Source organism: Cryptomeria japonica, chromosome 10 (assembly GCF_030272615.1).
Source record: "Cryptomeria japonica chromosome 10, Sugi_1.0, whole genome shotgun sequence".
NCBI lineage: Eukaryota > Viridiplantae > Streptophyta > Pinopsida > Cupressales > Cupressaceae > Cryptomeria > Cryptomeria japonica.
In genome coordinates this window covers 310,843,528-310,856,357 of record NC_081414.1, presented here as the reverse complement: position 1 = coordinate 310,856,357, position 12,830 = coordinate 310,843,528, and positions in this window count along the sequence as shown.

The window sequence follows — 12,830 nt, the reverse complement described above, 5'->3', positions numbered from 1 at the left end:
AATGCAAGATGGGTCCCGGCTACTAGGCCATGATAGGTACCCATGTACAATATGCAAATGCAAGCAAAACTACATGCAATGCAATCTCTCACAAATGGAGAAACGGAGAAAACCCAATGGGAAAAAACTCCCCCCCAAAAGAGAGATGAATGTACAAAAGACTCTCAAAGAAGAAGGACAAAACCTTAAAGAAGAAAAAGTCCCCCCCCCCACAAGAGAGGAAGGAGAAGTCAGCTGACCCCCCCTAATGAGACATCTTACACCCCCAAGAGAGCTCACAACTATTGGAACTTACTCTCGGTGAAAGGTTTGGTGAATATGTCTACAACCTGCTCCGTTGTAGGACAATACTGCAAATCAATGACCTGCTCCTGAATCGACTCTCAGATGTAGTGCATATCTCGATGTGTTTGGTCTGCTGGTGCTGGACTGGGTTCTTCGAGATTGTAATAGCACTCTGATTGTCGCAATGTAGAACTATCGTTCGTGGAATGGTGAACCCAAAATCTATGAGAATTTGTTGAAGCCAAATGGTCTTAGTCGCTGCGTTAACAACTCCTCGATACTCAACCTCAGTCAAAGAGAGAGAAGTAGCATGCCACTTCTTGCTCTGCCAACAAATGGGGCCAAAACCAAGGTGAAAACTGTAACCTAAAATAGACTTACGATCATCAAGATTACCAGCCCAAACGGAGTTTGTGTAAACAACCAAGCGAAGTCCTATGCCTGTTGCATAGTGAATCCCATAGTGATGTGTACCTTGGTGCAAAATGTAGACATTCGGATTAGAATGGCACCTGGTGAACCCTGCTGAGAGAAGAAAAGAATCCATATTGGCGTACCAAGCCCTGGGGGCCTGCTTAAGGTCATAGAGAGATTTCCGTAGTCTGCAAACCAAGGAAGAATTCTGGATGAAACCCTGTGGCTGCTCCATATAAATCTCCTCATCAAGATCCCCATGAAGAAAAGAACTCTTCACATCCATCTGATGTATAGCCCAACCATGAGATGCGACAATAGCAAGTGTCAGGCGAATGGAGTTCATCTTGGCTACGGGCGCAAAGGTCTCAGTATAGTCAACACTTGGAACCTGAGAGAAACCTTTCGCAACAAGCTGAGCCTTATACTTATCCACACTACCATCCACTACAAACTTGGTCCGATAAATCCACTTACATCAAACCATCTTTCTCCCCTTAGGGAGATGGACTAAATCCCATGTGTTGTTCCTCATCAAGGAACTATACTCTTCCTCCATAGCATGGTCCCACTCAGGAACCCCTGATGCTTCCCGAAATGTATGTGGATCAGAAGCAGTAGCAATGAATGCATGTGGAAGGTCCTGATGCTATGATCGAGTCCTCTATGTATCTAAAGGATCCCCAATAAGAGAACCCGCTAACTCAAGTGTCTGTCAAGCGCAACGAGGTCTAGGTGGAGGGGGAGAACGAGGCTCCTCAACTGCAACTGGACCCTACGGAGGTGTAACCCTGCGAGTTGAAGTTGAAGGAGTCTCATCATCTAAATCACTGGCATCACTATCCACAATGGAGGAAGGTGGGGGAGGTAGCGAGGCTAAGCTAGGATATATTTCCTCAAAGTGAACACTCCTCTCAATAAACACCTCATGTGTCTCAGGATCCATCAATCTATATGCCTTAACACCCTCATGATATCCAACAAATATGCAAGGCCTATCTGAGGTTCCAATGCCTTGCGTTTATGCAAAGGTTTGCGAGCCCATGCTAGACACCCAAAGACTCAGAAATGTCTCACAATTGGTTTCCTACCAACCCAAGCCTCAAAAGGAGCAATACGTTGCCTCTGGATGTGTGTGGCACAACTGATAGCCTCTGTCCAAAAGGTGGGATCAAGAGAACATGCATGTATCATACAGCTAGCCATTTCTTTGAGAGTTCTATTCTTGTGTTTTGCAACTCCGTTCTGCTATGGAGTGTATGCAACAAAATGTTGAAGATCAATCCCCTCAAATGTACAAAAATCCTCAAGTCTTTTGTTCACATATTCCCTTCCATTATCTGTGCGAAGAATCTTGACCACTTTCCTGGATTGCTTCTCCACACGAGTCTTGAAGTCTTGAAATCTGTTAAACACTTCACTCTTACGAATAAGAAAGTAGACCCAAGTGAAGTGGGAGTAGTCATCAATGAATGTGAGGACATAGCGAGCCTTACTAAACGAAGGTGTTGGAAATGGACTTGCTACATCGCTGTGAATAAGTTGAAGAACTTCCAAAGCTCTCCAAGCTTGTCCCTTATCAAACTTATCCTTGGGATGCTTGCCCATGGAACACCCTGAACATACACCCTCTTAAAAACTAATTCGAGGTAGACCTATGACCATGTCTTTAGTGCTGAGCTACTAAAGATAGCAGTAGTTGAGGTGACCAAACCGCTCATGCCATAGCTTAATTTATGAATTTGAATGAGTAAGCAAGGCCCTAGAAGGATAACTTGGCACAAAGTGGGAGAATGAATAAAGCCTTGAGTTGTCATTGACTTGTCCCACTGCTACCAATGCATTATCATCAAGTTCCTTTACCACAACTGAATCAGGTGTAAACTCAACCTTTTTCCCATTCCCATAGTGAGTGATTTGGTAAATAGAGATAAGGTTGGTAGACAAGTTAGGAACATAGAGAACATTCTAAAATGTTCCATCATCCATGTCAACCGAACCTTTCCCTTCAACCTCAACTTGTGTATCATCACCTATGTAAATGTAAGGTACCTTTGATGGCTCCAATGAAGAAAACTGCTCCTTTATAGAACCCATGTGATAAGAGGCACCCAAGTCAAGTATCCATTGTTGTGAAGAACCCATTGTAGCCACAAATGCTTGCCCTTTTCCCTTAGACTGTGAGGAAGAGGAAGTAGATGAATCATTCTTTGTATAGGCAAATGGCAAGTTAATGTTATTTTTCTTAAGAAGATTTGTCAACTCATCAACTTGCTTGATGTGGTATCGATGCTCATCATGACCATACTTCTTGCAATATGCACAAGTTGGTTTATCCTTCTTAGGTGGAGTCCCCTTCTTGGAAGAGAATGAAAAATCACCTTGTGATGGAGAGGATGATTGTCCTTTTTCCTATCGTGGCTTTGACTTAGATTGCTTCTTCTTCTTGTTGGAATCTTTGCCTTGTTTCCCTTGACTCCCTTGATTAGCCACCAAAACCTTGGACTTTGAAGACTTGAGAAGCCCCGTGTTCAACAACTTAGATTGTTCTAATATCAACATTTCTTTGAAAGCATCAAATGAAGGCATAATGTAGGAGCTCCCCACTGTCAAACAATGAGTTTAGAAGCTTGAAACAAATGTTGCATATTCTGGTGCAATCTTGTCCAACAAGTTGAATATCAACTGAGCATCCTTTTTGTCAATTCCATAATCCTTTAGCTTTGCTCTTAGCTCATTTGCTTTGGTGACATAATCTTGGATTGTATCAAAACTCTTGGGATCCAAGTTGGCGAGCTCATTGTCAATCTTGTAACCTCTGATTTTATCAACTTGACCATACAATTTCTGAAACATATCCCAAGCCTCTTTGATTGTAGTACACTTCTCAATGTGAAAAATGAGGTCATCTGATATATACTTACGCAAAGTTCCAAGAGCCATGCAATTCTTAGTGAGCCATTCTAACTGAGCATTAGGATCAGCCTTAGGATCGGGTGGTGTTGCTATTGTTCCATCTATGTAATATGTGAGACCTTTTTCTATTAATTTGCTTCATACTTTAATTTTCCAAGATGCATAATTATGTGGAGTTAAAGGTGGAAATTTATGAGGACTTGTTGCAGCAAAAATGAAAGAGCACAAGGAAAGAGAGACACAATCACACAAGACAACCCCCCAAATTCACTCAATCAAAGAACCTCCTCCCCCCCCAAAAAATGATGATTTGACACTTTATACTTAGTGTGTGTACAATGGGCCACTTGCAAAAAATGGCAAAGTGGACTTCTGATTTCAACTTTACAACTGTCTCAATGAGGCCAAAGGAGACTCAAACTAATAATGCAAGTGATCTAAACTAAAGATCCAAGCAAATTACAAGTACCAAATAGGCCAAAAAAGACCAATATCTGAAAGTAAAATATCCACTCAAAATCTCTAAAAACTGATCATAGATTATGAAAGTAGACAAAAAAATATGCACTTTCAAACAAAACGACACCTGAAAAGGAGGTTGTATGAGCTCAAACGAAGCCTTTGAAGTTGAAAATTTGAGGATTGGAAAAGTACAAGTGAGATAATTATAAAATAATCACACCAATGTGAAGAGCACAAAAAACTAGCCCAAATAAAAAAAAAATTCACCCAAAAAGGAGCAAAATTGAGCAAGTTATGAGCCTCCAAAGTTGACCCAAAAATCCAAACTGCTCAACGGAGAGGGGTCTAAAAATTTTCAAAAAATGTTGACTGGGCACTGACCGTGCACTGTTGAATGGGCAGAAGGGAAAAAGATTTTTAACTGGAAAATTTTTTTTTAGAATTTTTTTTTTTTTTTTGAAAAATTCTGAAATTTTGTACCGTATTGCCCGAATTGGGCAAAAAAATTCTCCAACACCCAAAATTTGACTTTCGCCAAAATAGGTCAAGTTTATACTCAATTTTTTATGGAAACGACCTCATGGACGCAATGGTGAGGTTGAAAATGCTCTAGGATGCCTCCAAAATGCGCAATACCTCAGATATGAAAATAGAAGCCTTCCAAGATGTCTCCCAAAACCAATCAATGAAACCCCAATATCTCTGATACCATGTGAGATTTTGCCAAGACCAAGGGCACAATGAATAGTATAAAGAGAGACAAAAGAATGACAAGAACAAATTGTATTCTCATCAATATACAAATGATCAACTGGATTAACAAATACAATGAATATGAGCCTGCTTATATAGGCAAGGCCATATGGATGTACGAGCACACAATCATCACATGTGGCTCAATGAGAAACAAGGGTAGGTAGGAGAAATAATATAATATTCCACAAGAAGTGGATGACCCACTGAATGTTGAGTGTAACAACAAAATAAGACCATAAAAGGTGGAATTTTTCCTACAAGCTATATCCCTATGGGCACACTTCCCTAAGTGTCTCATATCCAAACTACGAAGAGATGCATTATCCTAAGTTAACTTAAGTAAAGTGTAATAATATCCATGATGAATATTTATTTACACCAACAACATATAATACTGGTTAACAATATAATGACTCAAATATACCGATTTATCTTAACTTGGTATACTAAGATGACCATGACAATCAAAACAGATGTGCTATCAATGACAACACATGAAGTCATCAAATACAAAAATAATCATAAAGCCAATAGATGAGAGGCTCTTCAATTGGGATAGTTGAAGTGGATGGAAGGACCCTTGGATTGAGTTTGATTGATGGTAGGAGTAGGTGATGGGGATTGCGATGGAAGAATCTCAATGGATGGAAGGTTTTCGATGGTGTTAGGAAGTGGGAGAGGAATGATAGATGTGGGAGTTGGAGGTGAAGTTGGTGGATTAGATGAGGGAATGGATGGTGGAGGATTGTGGTGGGATGAAGTGGATGGTGGTGGATTGAGGTAGGATGAGGTAGATGAAGGTGGACTAAGTTAGGATGGGGGATTGTGACTAGTGCCACTCACTAATTGATGAGTGTTTATCACAACAATGAATGAAGGCGGTGCTTGTAGATAACTGAATCTCGATTGTGAAACAACAGGTTATGATATCACTTGAGGTTGACATTGAGAGGCACTAATGACGCATGATACTGATTGGATGGGTGGGGGCATAGAAGATAATGTCATTGTGAAATTCATGCCCCTAGTAATAGCTTCTGTGACAAATGATGGCAGATTTGGATAAGATGGAGGATTAGGATTAGGGATCATGTAATTGATTTGGGGATAATGAGATGGTGGATTTGGATTAGGGATGTAAGTGGTAGCGTTGTGAGGAAAAGATGGAGGTATGGAGGGATACGTGGAGGTGATACATGAGGGAGATGTGGGCGGAAGACATGATGGATTTCCATTGTCAAAGATGTGATAAGGATTATGATTGGATGCACATAGAGGAATGGTAGAGTAGCTAGGATGAACAATAAGATTTAGGTATCAGACACTTGGTTCAAGATTGCTAAGGATGAGAGCATCAAGATTTTTAATTTCATATTCGTCTTGACCAACCATACCCTCATCATCATCGGAATGAGATGCAATCCAAGATAATGAAGGATGATCAAACTCATCATAATAAAATGGCGATTAGTTGATGAGTTGGAAAGAGATGAAAGATGGAAAAGGAGGGCAGACAAAAGCTCAGAATAGGATGAATGACCAGCTCAAACTAGGATGGGGACTGACTCCGAGGAAGTTGAAAAGAGGGTGACATTTGATGTTCAATTTTGGACATTTGATGTTTGGATTGATGACCTAGGAAGAAGGCAATGATGACGCAAATTGGAAGACAAGAAGTGATAATGGACGATAGTTAGGATGCAAGAACCAAGATGATGATAACTAAGGTGACGAATACCAACTCATATGATAAAAGCAACCATGCAAGTCGAGACCCTAGTAGACGATAATAACGATATAAGCTAGAAGTGATGGTAGTGATGCAACTATGCAAGCAATGAGGATACTAAAAAATACAAAGGCAAACTAAGATGGATGACAATGACGACTCAAGCGAATGCAAACTGGATCGTGGGAATAAGGCAATCCCACTAGACTACGAAGCAAACTCGTTTGGACAAATTTTTGTAGTATAACAAGACAAAAGGATCAAACTTGATGAAGGAAGAGGTGAACCTGCCATAGTAATGATCAAACCCGCTATTCCAAACTAAAACATGCAAGGCTGCTATTTTAGGTAGCAAACCTTCTATTTCAAGGTGCAAACCCACTATAGTATCAATAACTGAGATGACAGGTGAGACTGATAGCGAACCTGTTGGACTAGGGTGCAAAATCACTATAACAAGGCTGGCAAGCTTCAAATTGACTAAAAAATACTTGAACAACATAACAATAAAAATGCAAACATTTTGTTTCAAGATGCAAACCCGTTGGAACAGGGTAACAGACACTATAAAAAGCAAACCCACTATTTCAAGGTGAAAACCCACTATTTCATGGTCCCTACTGGAACAAGGTAACATACACTATAAAAAGTGAATCCACTGTTTCAGGGTGCAAACCGGCTATTTCATGGTGCAAACCCACTGGAACAGGGTAACAAACACTATAAAAAGTGAACTCGTTGTTTCAGGATGCAAATCCGCTATTTCAGGGTGCAAACCTGCTGGAACAAGGTAACAGACACTATAAAAAGCAAACCTACTGCTTCAGAGTGAAAACCCGCTAGAATGCAAAAAGATGGAAAATGATAGTTGAGACTGACAACAATCCCACTAGAGTAAAGAGAAAACCCGTGAGTTTTCAAAGCAAACTCGCGAGAATTCAAATAACAGTGATTACGCAAAGTATGTCAATCTAGCTCAAGACAAAGGCATTCCCATTATACTGGGAAGCAAACCTGTTGTAGGACAACAACAACTAAGACTGTGTGAAATGTGATGTGTATGACGATTTAGACTGATTTTGGCAAAAGATTGTTCTTGCACAAACACATCAAGCATATGAATATGATAAAAACATGAACAATCATGTACTTCCTAAGATAGTCAAATGACTGTACTTGTTGAATCCCCTAGCCCAGAATACCACATCCAATCGAATAGATAGAAGCTTGGCAGCATTGGCTCCACCCTCGGTACACACTTTTTGGGCATGCCAAGCTTTGAATTTCTAAAGACTCGAAGATCTCGAGAAATTTTCTATCTCAAATTGGGGGGTACATGAGGGATGTCTTCGGCATGCACGTATCACAATGCCTAAGTCAACAAGTAGAAGGATTGGGGTCACTATAGCAATGGTTTGTAGTAATTTTCTGATGGGTCAAGTCCAACAATGGATTCTCGAAGCAAGCCACTTAAGACTTTAATTGATATTATCAGTGTAGAGAAGGCCTCCACATACGACGAATTCACTCAACTTTTCAGCCGTTTGATCGGGTTTTTTATATAGCGGCTCAAAAAACACTACTCGAGGTCGTGCTGAGAGAGATGTTATCCCCAACGTGTCATTGTTTTGAAACACTCCCTTTAGGTGATGAGGCTCCCAAGAGGTGATTCTCTCCTAAAGATTAAAATGGGCATCATTAACCACCTTTCTCGTCACCCAAGGTTCGCAAAGGTGAGGGGAGAGGATAATAGGTGTAACTGTCGGTCCACCCTACGTGTGCACAATTGTGCCAAACATAAAAAACATGGCGTTCATTTCCTTTAATAAAATGAAGTGTGCCTAGATTAAGTAGAAGACATACATGCAAAAATGAAAAGAAATAAATGAAATATATTTTCGTGAAACCCCTCTTTAGTGGTCCTGCAACCAATTGTTATTGTTTTAAAAGCATGGGGTATTCAATTACACGATTAGCTGCACAAATGTTAACAAAAATATCATCAAAAAACACACAAGTTAGCAGATTAGTCCAAAAATAGCATTATGAAAATCATGTAAATGATAATGAGTGAACCCGCTACAACACAATACAAACTTGCTATTTCAAACTAGAACATGCAAACCCTCTATTTCAGGTAGCAAACCCGCTATTCCAGGGTGCAAGACCTCTATTTCATAAAAAAAAGCACAACTTGCAAATTTTAAGCATACAAAACTGTGAATTTCACTAAAAAGGCCTAAATGCAAACTCGCTATTTCATGAAAAAAGCACAACTTGCAAAGTTTAAGCATACAAAACTGTGAATTTCACTAAAAATGCCTAAATGAAAATCCACTATTTCACTTTGCAAACCCGCTATTTCATGAAAAAAGCACAACTTGCAAATTTTAAGCATACAAAACTATGAATTTCACTAAAAAGGCCTAAATGCAAACCCATTGTTTCAGGTTGCAAACCCGCTGGTTTAGGGCGCGATCTCACTATTGTGCAGAAAATTGCAAAAAGCATTTACAAAATCCCAAAACTAAAATAAAGAAATTTTACCTTCCGTACGAAAATGATAAAAGCGCTCATGTCGCTTTCTATTGCGAACTCGTTGGTTTAGGGCGCGATCCCATCGTTTCGTGAAATCGTGGGATTGATAAAATAGAGGCAGAATTCCTCTTATAGCTCCGCTTGTTTGCCTGCAAGTGCTCAAAATTTGTTAAAAAATACACTCAAACAACAACAAAATGTTAGAATGACCCATGAACTGGGTCCCATCAGGCGTGCTAGAAAATGTGTGAGGGAAAATGTGCAAGCTAATCTAAATGATTGAAATAACGAAGAAAACAAACAAACAATCCATTAAACTCAAACACCTCAAGATTAGAATGATAAAACTAAAACGAAGAACAAAGTGATAAACAAAACAAACTGCATTTCCTACTTTAATTTGATTATTCTAGGATTGGATGTGTGCTCATGACGTCAACGGATGTTCGATTATGCTCCACGATGGCAAATGCAAATGCGAAGATGGTTGGTGAAATATGCGATGTGATGTGAGTAGCAATTTTGGCAGAGTAATAGTGTGATAGTATGAAGATGGATGAAATGGTCTAAAAAAGGAGGGATTAAATAGGCAAGATGAGGAAGGGAAGAGGAGGTGAAGAGGAGACCCTTGTCCTCAAAAGGGACACGTAGGTCAACTAGGAAGGAAAGATGTCCGTTTTGGGAAAAGCCACCCAAAATAGGATATTTTTCCCAAAACTAGGAAAGTTGGTTAGGATGTGCACATATGGAGGTTAGGAGGGATAGGATAGGGTTGGTTGGGATGTTTGGAGGGTGACTAGGTTGGGGGAGGTTTGGATGGATAGGGTTGGTTAGGACCCTAGGGCTAGGACAAGGGTTAGGTCAGGGGTTAAAGTTAGGAGGAAACTGACATATTTAAATAATCATTTAATTATTTCAACGAGGAGGGGGGGATCAATTAGTTAATAAAAGGGATTGGAGAGGGATCATTAATTAATTGTATAAAATTAATTAATTAAGATATTTTAATTAATTAAATGGATAAAGGAAATAAATTTGACTAAATTAATTAACCAAATTTAAGTGTCTACATATGTATATGCGTATACATATATATAGTATATATGTATATGTGTGTGTGTGTACATGTACATACACATGCATATACATATACATATACATTTATATATGTATGTATGTGTGTGTGTGTATATATATATATATATTTTTTAAAGAGATTAAATCCCTTAAATACATACATACATACATACATATGTATGTATGTATGTATGCATATACACACACATACATACATACATATGTATGTATGTATGTATGCATATACACACACATACATACATACATACATATATATATATATATATATATATATATATGTCTGTGTGTGTGTGTGTGTGTGTGTGTGTGTACATACATACATACATACATACATATGTATGTATGTATGCATATACACACACATACATACATACATACATATATATATATGTGTGTGTGTGTGTGTGTGTGTGTGTGTGTGTGTGTGTGTGTGTGTGTGTGTACATACATACATACATACATACATATGTATGTATGTATGTATTTAAGGGATTTAATCTCTTTAAAATAACTAAAATCTTCATTTTTTTTCTAATGAAACATAAAATATAGAGTTTACCAATGAAAGAACTACTATAATACCAAACACATCCTTGTTTATGTGGTCTTTATTACTACATTCCCATCATACTTGTTTGAATTTACCAAGAGACTTAGATCTCCTAAAAAACTTATGTCTTGTCCTAGATCCTTTTCCTTATTTCTCTACTCACATTTTTCCTTGGAATATTTACAAGTAAATAGTACTTTGTTGGCTAATTTATAGTTATTCCACCTCGAATCCTCTAATAGAAGAGAAAGCACTACCTCATCAATAACCAAATTTAAAGTTGTAGTTCCAATGTCCATCACTAAATTGCTCTGCATGTTTGGGGAAGGGTCGTCCATTAATATCCTCCCCCCCCTCTCTCCCTCTCTCTCTTTAGGTCTTTTTAGTCTCTAGATCCTTAAGACTCTCTCTCTAGGACTCTTTTTAGTCTTTTTAGGTCTTTTTTTTCTCTATCTCTCTAGGACTCTTGTTAGTCTTTTTTTTTATCTATCTCTGTAGGACTATTTTTAGTCTCTCTCTCTCTCTCTCTCTCTCTCTCTCTCTCTCTCTCTCTCTCTCTCTCTCTCTCTCTCTCTCTCTCTCTCTCTCTCTCTCTCTCTCTCTCTCTACGTTTCTTTGTTGTACTCCATATTTGGCACATGACCAAGCTTCAAATTTCATGGAATTACTCGAGACAAGAAAATCAAGTTTTAGATCTACTAGTATGAAATTGATGCATTTTTATGATTCAAATTTATGAAATTGATGCATGTTATCTACACATGTGTGATGTATTCAATTTTTTTAAATCTACTGGTATGAAATTGATGCATGTTTATGATTCTGAAAAGTTATTTTTATATTTAATCAAGGTCTCTAGATTTAAGATTATTTAGAATTTATTTATGGAATTAGTAAATTGTTTAAATGGCATATAGATTTTAAATTGAATGTATCTAATAATTGTCTTTCAATTTTATATTTAAATAAAGCAATCTAAGGCTTGACATTGAATTGTCCTTGAAGTGTACCTAGATTAGGCATCATGACAAATGAGGCAATTCCACCTCAATAAATTTTTGTATGAGCAAACCTTGAGATTGAAAAATTGAGAGACTCTTAACTGGTAATAGTAATACAAGTGTTTATAAGAATACTTGTCAGAGTATGCTAGATAGCCTAGTCAATATTAGAGATGATATTCAGTGCACTAGTACCTATTTTGTTGAGTTTATCATGAATATTCTTTCCAGGATAGAATTTAGTTGAGGTTTGTCCCTTACTGAGGTTTAGGGTTTAGTGCTCGAGGAAAACCTAAAAGAGAAATGTTTTCCATCAGATTTGGGTTAAAATGTTGTGAAGGGATATCAGGTTACAAGATGTGAGGATCATGAGATGGCTGCTATGATATACCCATGCTTCCTTGTAGTACATGATTGTTATCCAAATAAGGACCAAATTCCACTTTATGTCGCATAACAATTGTATATTGAGCTTCGTTTGAAGCGCAATGTCAACTATACTAATTTTCCACCATATTTAGGTCAAAGTCATGGTAGCATTGTCGATAGGGACGCTTATCGTTGAGCAGGTCAAGAGATTCCAGCATATAGGATCCTTGTTGATCAGAGGGAACCAACTATTGCTCATTCAATATCTCTTGCGACAAATAAGGTTGTCCTTGATACCCAACTTCAACAAGCCATTGATAGAGGGTGACATTGCAGTTGTAGCCACTTCAATATCTAGTGATCAAGTGGCCCAATGTTTGATGACTGGTCCGAGTTCCAAATCTTCATTTACAACACATCCTATGAATAACTTAGATGATCCTTATGACATAGAGGGAATCCCTTCACTTGCTAACCTGGAGGGTCTTACAAGAGATATGGCTCGAGTTACTTTTATTAGTTTGGTTGAGGATATATTGGACACATGTGCATTCATTGCATCAGAGCATCATATCCACATAATAGAGCTCAAAGGTCATGTGGGTTCTATATTTCATCCACATTCAGGATCTCATTATTCTCATCACCCAAGTGAGCCCAACACTGGTGCACATTAGGATCCACCTACAAATCGTTCTATTGCTGCAAAGGG